Below are 11007 nucleotides of genomic sequence, written 5' to 3'. Positions count from 1 at the left end.
GAGAGAGAGAGAGAGAGAGAGAGAGAGAGAAGACTTAAATGCAAAATTGGAATTCTAAACTAATTAAAATAACTTGAAATCATATTAATTTTATAAGAAATCATGTTTACTATTTTACCCTTATATTTATTATAAAAAATCATTTTAATTATTCTGAATGATTGATCCACGTTGTATCTTACGGTTACCACAAACTAAATAGTTTTCTTTTAGTTGTTATTACTAAATTGAGTATACAAGAAGTAAACCCTCAAATCAGTTTTTTAATATGATATTTTCTTAAACGTGAAACCTTTTTCTATAACATGTTGTATAAAATATAATAAAGACCAGTTTATCATGAATTTGGTAACCACCTGTTTTTTTGTTTTGTTTCTAAAAGTTAAAAACTGATTTAATTTTGTTAATATCTACAAGTTTTAAAAATTATCTATAAATAATTAACTTCTAGATATAATATAAATTGAGTGACGACTTTTTAAACGTGATTTATTGGAATTTTGTCTTGTAATGATTGACATGAATAAATTATAAAAAGAACAAACCAACCCATTATTATTATTATTAATTAACATATTTAATGAAAAAGGTATTTAAAGATAACCCACAAAGGTTGTGTTATTTAATTTATGTTATGGAATTGGAATTTATTAATTATTTAATTTATGTTATGGAAATGGAATTTATTAATTATTTAATTTATGTTATGGAATTGGAATTTATTAACAAGTAGAAGGCGGAATATTTGATTACCGTTAATCTTAACCGGTTTTATACGAGATCTGTTTTTAAGGATATCAATTTTAAGGGGTATTTTTAGGTTACTTGGCGGTTAAGACTAGCGGAAAGGTGTAAGATCGAATGATACGAAGGTATGTCTTGTATTTCGGCAACCCTTTCACTAACTGAGTTACAAGTCAGAGACGAGACGTAAAATAAAGCAACAAATGTTTTCACTTTTCAATTATTTAACAAAAAATCGTATTTTTATTGTACTTTTTTGTTTTTAACTTTAGATACGATGGCCGGCAAATCACGAAGAAAACAAATATTTTCTTCATCGCACAATAAATATCGACAATAAAAAATGCATAGTGTTTTGAGTATATCTAATCATTACATTTTTGTAACTAAATATATAAAAAATTTAAATTTTCTATAATTAAAGATAGAATAGAAAAGTAAACATTTATTTTTAAAATGAACATTTTAGAATAAACTAAAAATAAAAATGTAATCATTCTTTTGAAAAGCAAACAACAAACCATATATTAAACCAAAATCAAGATATAAAGAGGGGTGGGGCTAGCTTTATGCAAGTGGTAGAAAGCACCCAAAAGACAAACAAAAAACGAAGCTAAGCAGCAACAGAAAACTCAAAAACGAAGCAGAGAAAACAGGACTAGCCAGGAGAGCCAAACCCCCTACACCTCCGCCCACGACAAGGAGAAACCTTTTGCCTCGCTTGGAAATCCAACGGAACGAGAGGTTTTGGAGGGGAAAAATGATCGACGACCTCAAATGGGCCATTTGAGAAAACTCGTTTGTCATGATAGTTCCAAATCAAGTACAAAGTTGTCCACAAAACTGACTTACAAATTTGACATCTTGAGCTTGAAATGGCGAGAGAATCTGAACTATCTAGCAGCTCACTCAAAGTAATAGAAGGGAACAACAACCACCCCATCATTTGAACACATCCACCCATAACGAAAAGCTAGAAGGACACTTCAACAGGCAATGCACGATGGTTTGCTCAACATTCTCGCAGCAAGGATAAAGGATAGAGTAGAGATCAATCCCTTCATCGTAGAGCAATGACCGAACCAGAAGTCTCCCCTATCAGAAACGCCACATGAAGACACAAACCTTTCGAGGCACACAAGAGCTCCAAATAGTAGGAATTAAGTTCCCAAAAACCTGCAAAAACTTGTCATCAATCAAGCATCTTAAAGATGATACCAAAAAGATCCCATCTTTTTCAAGTCTTCATACCCAACAATCTTGATTATTAGGTCTAAAAACAACAAGAGTAAGTATAGAGTTCAACGCCTCTAAATCACTGAGCGATCGACCCTTAGGCGGCCTAGACCACGCCTACAAACCACAGAATGTATCAAACTCTCTATTAAAATATTCACCACCTCTGTCTGATCGAAGTATTTTGATTCATTTTTCAAGTTGATTTTCTACTTCAGCTTTGTATAATTTAAAAGCCTCAAAAGCTTCATCTTTTGAGTGTAATAAGTAAACATGTAAAAATCGGCTGAAATCAACACAAAATGTAATGAAATATCTTTTACCTCCACGAGTAAGAATTCCATTTAATTCGCAAATGCCGGAATGAATTAACTCTAAAATTGAAGTGTCTCGTTTAACTGAAGGAAAATGTTTCTTTGTAAACTTTGATTTTACACAAGTTTCACATTTTCCAAAATCCTTGTTGTCAATTTTGATCAATCCTTTATTTTGCATTTTTTTCAATATTTTTTACATTTGTATGTGTCAAACGTTTGTGCCATAAAGAGATAGAACAAGCAAAATAATTCAAAGGATTAACTTTATTGATAGAGTCGGGAATTACATCGATTGTAGAAACGAAAAAACCAACTACTTGATCAGTTATACCATTAACATTACTACTCACAGATCCAATCGGTCCGGCCTCATCATCATCCTCCCTCAAATTTAGGCGATACAAGCCGAGATGGTAGTATCCCTTACCAACAAAAAATTTTCTTTTGTAAATCACGAGCTTTATAGACTCTAAGTTGAGTCCAAACCCGTTTTCATCGAGTTTTGAAATAGAAACTAGATTCTTGTTGATAGAAGGCACATGAAGAACATCTTAGAGGGTGACAGTCTTGCCGGAAGTGAATTTGAGTAGTATTGTACCCATACCAACGACATCCGCTCGGCCGTTGTTTGTCACTCTCACTTGCTTTTCTTCTCTCACTAGTCCATAGGTAATAAACATAGATCTGGTGCACACACATGAATTGTGGCACCAGTGTCTAAGTACCAGCCACCTCGACTTGCCACAATCCTGGTTAAAGCCTCGGAAATCATGTCGATCTCATCTTTGTGTAGGTTTGCCACAAGATTCTGAATGTCCTCAACTGTATTCGCAGTTTGGGGTCCGGACTTCCTGTGTTTGCATTCCCTAGCATAATGTCCTGCCTCTCCGTACACGTGAAACTTTCCGACCCTTTTCAAATGTGGGCCAGAATTGGAGTGTTGATCTGGCCTCTTGAAACCTTTCTTTTGAGGACCCGCATTCCACCTTTTGCTTAATCCCCCATTGTTTTGTCCCCCAAACTTTCATTTTCCTTTGCTACCAGCCTGCACGCTGTTAGCACTCAAAATCGACTTGACTCTCTTATCCCAATTTCGAGACTCTTCCTCGATCCTCAAATGTTTTAGCAAATCATCTAAAGAATAGTCTTCAAACTTATGCATCATGCGTTTTGAAAAATCCTTCCAAGATGGGGGGCAGTTTATCAATGACCACACCTACTTGGAAGATTTTGGGAAGATTTATGGAAAGCATTTTCAATTTATTAACCAACACTTGGAGTTTGTGAACTTGCTCCAAGATTGGTTTATCATCAACCATCTGGAACCTCAAGTATTGAGACACGAGGTATTTATTAGTTCCATCCTCTTGTGCCTTATACTTGAACTCCAGAGCTTTCCATAATTCTCTTGGATCGGTGATAGGAGAGTATAAGTCAAAATACCGGTCGGATAGGGCATTCTTAATATGTCCACAAACAAGAGTTTCCTCTTCTTTGCGGGTAAGCCTCTGCGTCTCCAGATTGCCTATCAATGCCCTATCCAACTCTTTTCCACTTCGGGAACCGGATTCTCATGAATAGGGGTCAAGTTTGGGTCCAAAACATAGTAAAATTTCAACACCATCAACATAAATTTCATTTTATCGGCCCAACGGGTATAGTTATTTCCGTCGAAACTGTCGAGCTTGACTAGATCTTGATTCATGATTCGAAAATTCCCGGTGTCCATTTATAAAACCTTTTATATTGTTGAAAGAATTAATTAAAAAGAATTCGCAAACAAAATTATTAAACCTTTATAAATAAATTTTGGACTTTATTAACAGGTAACAAAACCAAGATCTATAAAAAATTTATAAAACGAGATAGAACACTTAAGATCGAAATCTCAACCAAACTAATAATCCCACACGAGTTTGAATATATCCTTCACGATAGATTCAATATTAGAAAGGAATAGAAGCAAAGTGTTCACTAAGTGAACGAAAATTAAATACAATGCTGAAAAATAAATACCAGCCTGATGTTATTAAAGCACGTAAAAGTTTAGATCTGCACAGTACAAAACTTGTCCTTAATGGTTTTATACGACCACCGTATAAGTTGTCGGTCTCAATAGTCGCAAAGCCCTAAGATTGATGCAGAACCGGATTTCGATTGTTAACAGCTTTGATATCGAAATCAAAGCAAGATGGTTGCAGAAAGATTGGTATAATAAGAAATTCAGAGGCAGTAGTCGATTAGGTTTTTGAGTGCGATTTTCAGGTTGTCTGTCACCCAGTATTTATACTGAATGAGGCCATGAAAATCTCCCAAAATCTCGAGATAGACACGAGATTTGATGATTATCCTCCAACAAGCTCTATCTCTAAAACATGGCACGTGCAAAGTGCGCCTCCTCGCACCACTTTCACGAATCCCGCGCCCGCGGCCTCGCGCCCGCGGCCTCGACTACGCGTGCGCGTGTGCATTGGGCCTTCCACTCAAGACACCCACCATGAGTCCACCAACTTGTTCAAAACCCAATTCTAGAGAAAGCCTTATAAGCCTCTCTAAAATTTCTTTATCTATCAATATGGGATGGAAGAAAACCTCCAACCTCACATATAATTTCCAACACTTTTTTTTTTTTTTTGTAAGGGTGTCCGGGCCAAAGCCCGGCTAATCCCCGGCAATTTTGGAGGCTAAACATGGCCCCACTTAAATGTCGCCAACACTCCCCTCCTAGGGCTCGAACTCGGGTTCATGACTATGTCATGCCCAAGCCATTACCACTAGGCTGGAAGGTCTTTGACAATTTCGAACACTTAATTATTACATATCTCACTTTTGAATATGTCCATTGTCTTTGTCTTTGATGTCATCCTCATCACATAAAGAGTTCAAATTTGAGTCATTCACGTTTTGTTGTGCTCATGGTTTTCCCATTTGTGTCACAATTATAATGTTCTAATTTTCAGTTGATTTGGCTATTTTTAGTCATTTACAACATATTTTTATTATTTTAATTTATAAGACTTTTAATATAATATATTATATGAACTTTTATATTTTGTTTTATTTTATTATTCTCGTATGATTGATTTATAATCTTGGTGTGTACATGTGTAACAAGACCTCAAAAACGACTGTAACGCGCTTGTATAAGTATAGAGGCACAATAATTATAGAAGAAAAAGATTAAATTTTGTAGGAAGGAAACATCGACTTGATTTGAGTTTGGGCTCCAAAGGTTAAAGTGTCTGGAGATCTCAGGTTCAAATACCAGAAAGAATAAAAATCTTCTTATGGTCACGGAGGTTCAAATACGGTGATTCTGGACTACCCGCATAGCAAGTGATCGTACTGGGATTAGTCGGCTCGTATAGCGAGTTGAATATCCAAGTTAATAAAAAAAAAAGTTGTTTATCTATCATGTCACCAAATGGCAACGTTTTCCTTCTTCGATAACATATATAATTACTGTTATAACAAATCATGCAATTTCAAACCAATTGTTCCGATGTTGAGTGCGATTCAAAATATGTCACCTACTTTTAGCTTAATATTATAGTTTTATTTCCTGAATGAAAATTCCAATAATTTTAAATCCCTTCAAATCAATCGTTTTGGGTTGTTTGGTGTAAAATGATTAAGTGATCATAATGATTAAAAGACTCTCATGATATAATGCAAAAYGAAATATAATTGTTTGGTAACTGTTTACAATGAAATTAAGGCGTTGAATGGTTAAGGAAGACCCATGATACAAAATCATTCAAAGAATTTTAGAACCATTAAGAGGCAGACTTTTTTTTTTTGTTAAACAAGATTCACCTCTTAACAATTCAGATGTTGCATCTTAATGAAATTATTAAGAGGTAAACAACCTACAATAAAAAATAATAACATCACGAGGCGCAAACTTTGACAAGTTAATTTTGTACGTGATTTTACTGCAAAATGCTATTTTTTAGTATAATTTACTTCATTAGTATGAAGAAATTATATTTTTTAAAATTAAAACAATATTTCTAATGCTAGCCTACATAGTATTTTTTTTAAACTGTGCTAACCTAAAATAAATGTCCACTGTCAGAAACGGATATAATTTTAAAAATATATAATTGTTACATTTTTTTAGTTAACAAAAAGACAAACTCGACTTTAAGCATAAAAAGAGAAATTTTCTCCTATCACATAATTAAAAGTAGAATTAGAACGTACAAATTTACTTTTGAAAATAAACATTTTAAAATAATAATGTAGACATTTATTTTATTTAAAAAAGGAATTACAAAAGCCATCCCTAATTATCTTTTTTATATTGGTATTATTTGGTTAATGTTTTACATGATTTTGTTATTATTATTTGCATGTTTTTGTGTTTGAGCCTAACAAAGGTGTTTGACTATTATTTGAAGTGTGAAAAATGTGTCAATTATATTTAAAAAAATATAGTGTTTTGATTTCTACGATAACAAAATCAACCTTTTATTAAAGGGACTTTGATCTAGCGGTATCGTAGTCCTTGGCCTTCTAGGAGGTTAGGGGTTCAAACCTCACTATAGGTGAGGAGGGTGTGTGAGTTTATTTGTTGCATTTGTCGTATATAAATATTATATACTTCAAAAAGAAAAAACAAAATCAACCCTTTTTTATACATTCTAACTTTGTTAAAAATTTAAACAAACTATAATTTAGTAAATAAAAAAAATTACACTTTTGGTCCTTATGGTTGCCACCACTATCAATTCTTGTCCCTCTTTTGTAGGCATCGGAATGGGGTGAAACCCCCATCCCAATCTTCGTCTCCATCCCTATCGGAGAATATGATCACATTCCTAATCCGTCTCCAACGGGTAATCGATGATTTTTTTTCCACATTAATATAAAATATTTTAAATCAAATGTGTTAAAAATCATACTCGATCGATAATAGTCCATGTTTAAAACTCACATATTTCTAAAATTTGCTTTTATAGAATATCAAATATTTATATATGAACAAATTCACATCACTATGTATTGTTTGATCAAAGGCTTTCAATTTTCATTGTTTTTTATATCTAAAACATGTAAATCAACTTAGAAAAAATATATAAAAAATAAATGTCAAAATACTATTTCTAAATTTAAAAGATATTAAATCTAATTCTTTATAAATAATATATTTAATGATATATATATATATATATATATATATATATATATAATATTTGAGGACGGGGTGGGTCGGGGACCACGTTACCCATCCCTCTCCCTGTCCCCATCCTCGTTCTTTAACCTCCAGGGATCCCCGATCCTCGGTTTTGCGGGGAATCCTCGTCCCCATTGGGGCGGGTACACCGGATTCCCCAGTGGAGTGGATCTCATTCTCATGCCGACTCTTTTGAACTAATTACAGTTTTGTTCATTGTGGTTGCAATTTTGTTTCACTTTTGGTCTTTGGGACTAACTTTTGTTAAATAGTTCCGTTAACTCAGGGATATTTTTGCCTTTTTGGTATTTTTATATTTTTCAATTTAATTAAGGAAAAAAATATATTATATTGAAGACTCCCCCACCCTATTCCATTGAAAGCTCTAGTAATTTCCATTCTCAACCCTCTACCCCATCCCCCTTTCAGACACCTATCTTCGTCTCTAACGATAATCTTTGTGTTTTGTGAAAATGCGAGAACAGTTATGGATCTCTAATTTTATAATTTAAATAAAATTAAATCAATAAGGATAGTAATGTAATTATGTATTTTTTATAATTTTCATGTTATTTTAATTAATTGTAATTATCCCATGATTTTCGATTGGAATCTGATTACGTTTAATCTCACGTCTTGATCGTTTACTATATCTGTATATTCAATCATAGTGTGATATTCTCAGTTTCAAATTCTTTTTTAGACCAAGAATGGAACAGTCCAATCGATCAAAACAAAGGGGTTATCATTGATCCACACAGTTAATGTGGCCCAACTAGACTATGATAATCATGTGATAAGCATACAATCTGATAACTGTATACATTGTCTATTACTCGTTTTTGCCCTTACGGTGTCACCAATTGAACAGCTTGTGTTAATTGATCAAAACATATGGGTTCTCATTTATGCGCATTGTGAATGTGGCCTAACTAGACTGTGATAATCATGTGATAAGTAAACAATATGATAAATATATACATTGTATGTTACTCGATTTTTCCCTATTATTGTTGATAATTGAACAAACTGTGTTAATTGATCAAATTGTGTTAATCAAATACATATTGTATCTATTTTTGGAGTTGTGATAATTGTCATGTTCGATTTCTTGACCCTATTGTCAACTGTAATAAGTATGTGATAGACATTCAATCATCGAGTCTTCGATTATAGACAATTAGAAAGCCCTAATCGAAGTGTTATAATATGTGATTTATGTTTCACATGTGTCGAATATGTGATTAAGTTGTATTATCAACGATTCACACTGTGAATGTGGCTTACCTAGACTGTGATAATCATGTGATAAGCAAACAATCTAATAAATATATGCATTGTCTATCAGTCAATTTTGCCCTGTTGTTGTTGATCATTGAACAAATTGCATTAATCGATCAGACAGTGTTAATCAAACTCATATGGTATCAATTTCTTGAGATGTGATAATTTCCATGTTCGGTTTATCGACTTTGCCCCCAACTGTAATAAATATGTGATAGACATTCAATGATTATCACTCCTCTGATGATCGGAATTATCTTCATCCTGTTATTTGAATTTTAGCATACCAATTTCCAATTTTACCCTTTCACGTCTTTAGTATTTCTGAAAACGTTTTACTGTTAATTTAAATTTGAAAAATCTTTAAACTTCTCTTAAAATGTGATTTTGAAACAAAATTCTTGGTTTAGAGACTGATCTCTCATTTTTACAAATCACAAGAGTTTCCGTTTGAATCATTCCCTATATATATATATATACGAAATGATAGAGTGATATATATATCTATGTGTGTGTGTGTATATATATATATGTATATATATATATATATATATATATATATATATATATAGGTAAAGATAAAGATTTGGTTGGTTTTGATTCCAACCATGGTTATAAATTTCAAAGAGGGTCATCCAAAATAAAACAATCCTATGAGGCAAAAACCATGAATTGACACATATACATCCACTCTACCCTTCTTATACACACCACCTTGTTCAAATCTTTAAACTCTTCACCAATGTGGAACAACTAAAACTCAACCACAATTCATTATTTGAGAATACTTAATTCTCATGTTTCCACCTTAATACCCCTAGGTTTGGCAATATAATTTTATCATTTGGTTGATTTTTATTCCAACCATGGTTATAGATTCAAAGCATCCATCACTCTGTTATATAACCTTCATCTTCATCCAAATTATCATCTTTCAATCAATGTGGGATGATGAAATTTAGCCTTATTTCAAGATGATTGATATTTTGTGAAATGAATAGTTTGTTTTCAACTATGTGTTTTTCATGATATTTTAATTGTCTGTTTTGCATTATAATTTTACCATTTTTGGTTGGTTTTTATTCCAACCATAGTTATAGATTTCAAGCGTTCATCACTCTGTTATATAACCTTCATCTTCTTCCAAACTATAATATTTCTACCAATGTTGGATGATGAAACTCTTATTTTCAAGACGAATGCTATTTTTTTAAATGAATAGTTTGTTTTTAACTTTGTGTTTTGAACTATAATATTATCAATTTGTTGGTTTTCATTACAACAATGGTTGTAAATTTCAAAGCATGCATCGCGCTTTTATACATCCACTATCTTCTTCAAAACTATTAGTTTTCCACCAATGTGATGATAAAAGTCAACATTTCAAGATTTGAGGAACACTTAAATCTTATGTTGCCAAGTAATCATTCTTGGTTTCACTTCTGATTTTGCACTATAATTTTACTATTTGGCTGGTTTTGATTCCAAACATGGTTAAAGATTTCAAAAAGGGGTCATCCAAAATAAAACAACACTATGAGGCAAACGCCATGAATTAACACAAAGACATCTAATACTCCTTTCTTATACACTTCACTTTGTTCAATTTTTTCAACTCTTCACCAATGTGGGACAACTAAAACTCAATCATAATTCACTATTTGAGAATACTCAATTCTAATGGTGCCACCTCAACACCTTAAGGTTTTCCTTTTATATATATACAAATAAAGATTATTATTATTATAATCATTATATGTAAATGTAAAATATCAGGCTTATATCCAATTACCAACTAGTACGCATGAGATTGGTTGGTTAGTAGTGTGTCCGGAAAACGAATAAATAAGGCTACATGTAATATTTGCATAACCCTAGGCAGAAGTGGGTAAATTTGGTGTGTATAACCAATGCCTTGGCTACCATCTCTATCCCTTTGATGGCAGCTTCTATAGGACTTTTTGTGTATGCACATGGAGTATGTGTTGCTCCACATCGATCGCAATAGACATGCAATAATTATCAAATGTTTGCGATGTAAATATTACAGCATTATCAAGTCGTATAGACTTGATAGGATAATCGGGATGGTGAACCCTCAAGTGCATAATTTGTGCTAGGAGTTATGCAAATGCAACATTTCGTATGGACAATAGTGCGACATGCGTCCATCATGTCGATGTGTCAACCAGAACCATAAAATACTTGAATACCCGCATTCTGGATGTACAGGTCCATAAATGTCAG

Source organism: Cynara cardunculus (assembly GCF_001531365.2).
Source record: "Cynara cardunculus var. scolymus isolate 2C chromosome LG 5, CcrdV1, whole genome shotgun sequence".
Lineage (NCBI taxonomy): Eukaryota > Viridiplantae > Streptophyta > Magnoliopsida > Asterales > Asteraceae > Cynara > Cynara cardunculus.
The sequence above is the reverse complement of the archived record's forward strand: the minus strand, read 5'-3'. Positions refer to the sequence as shown.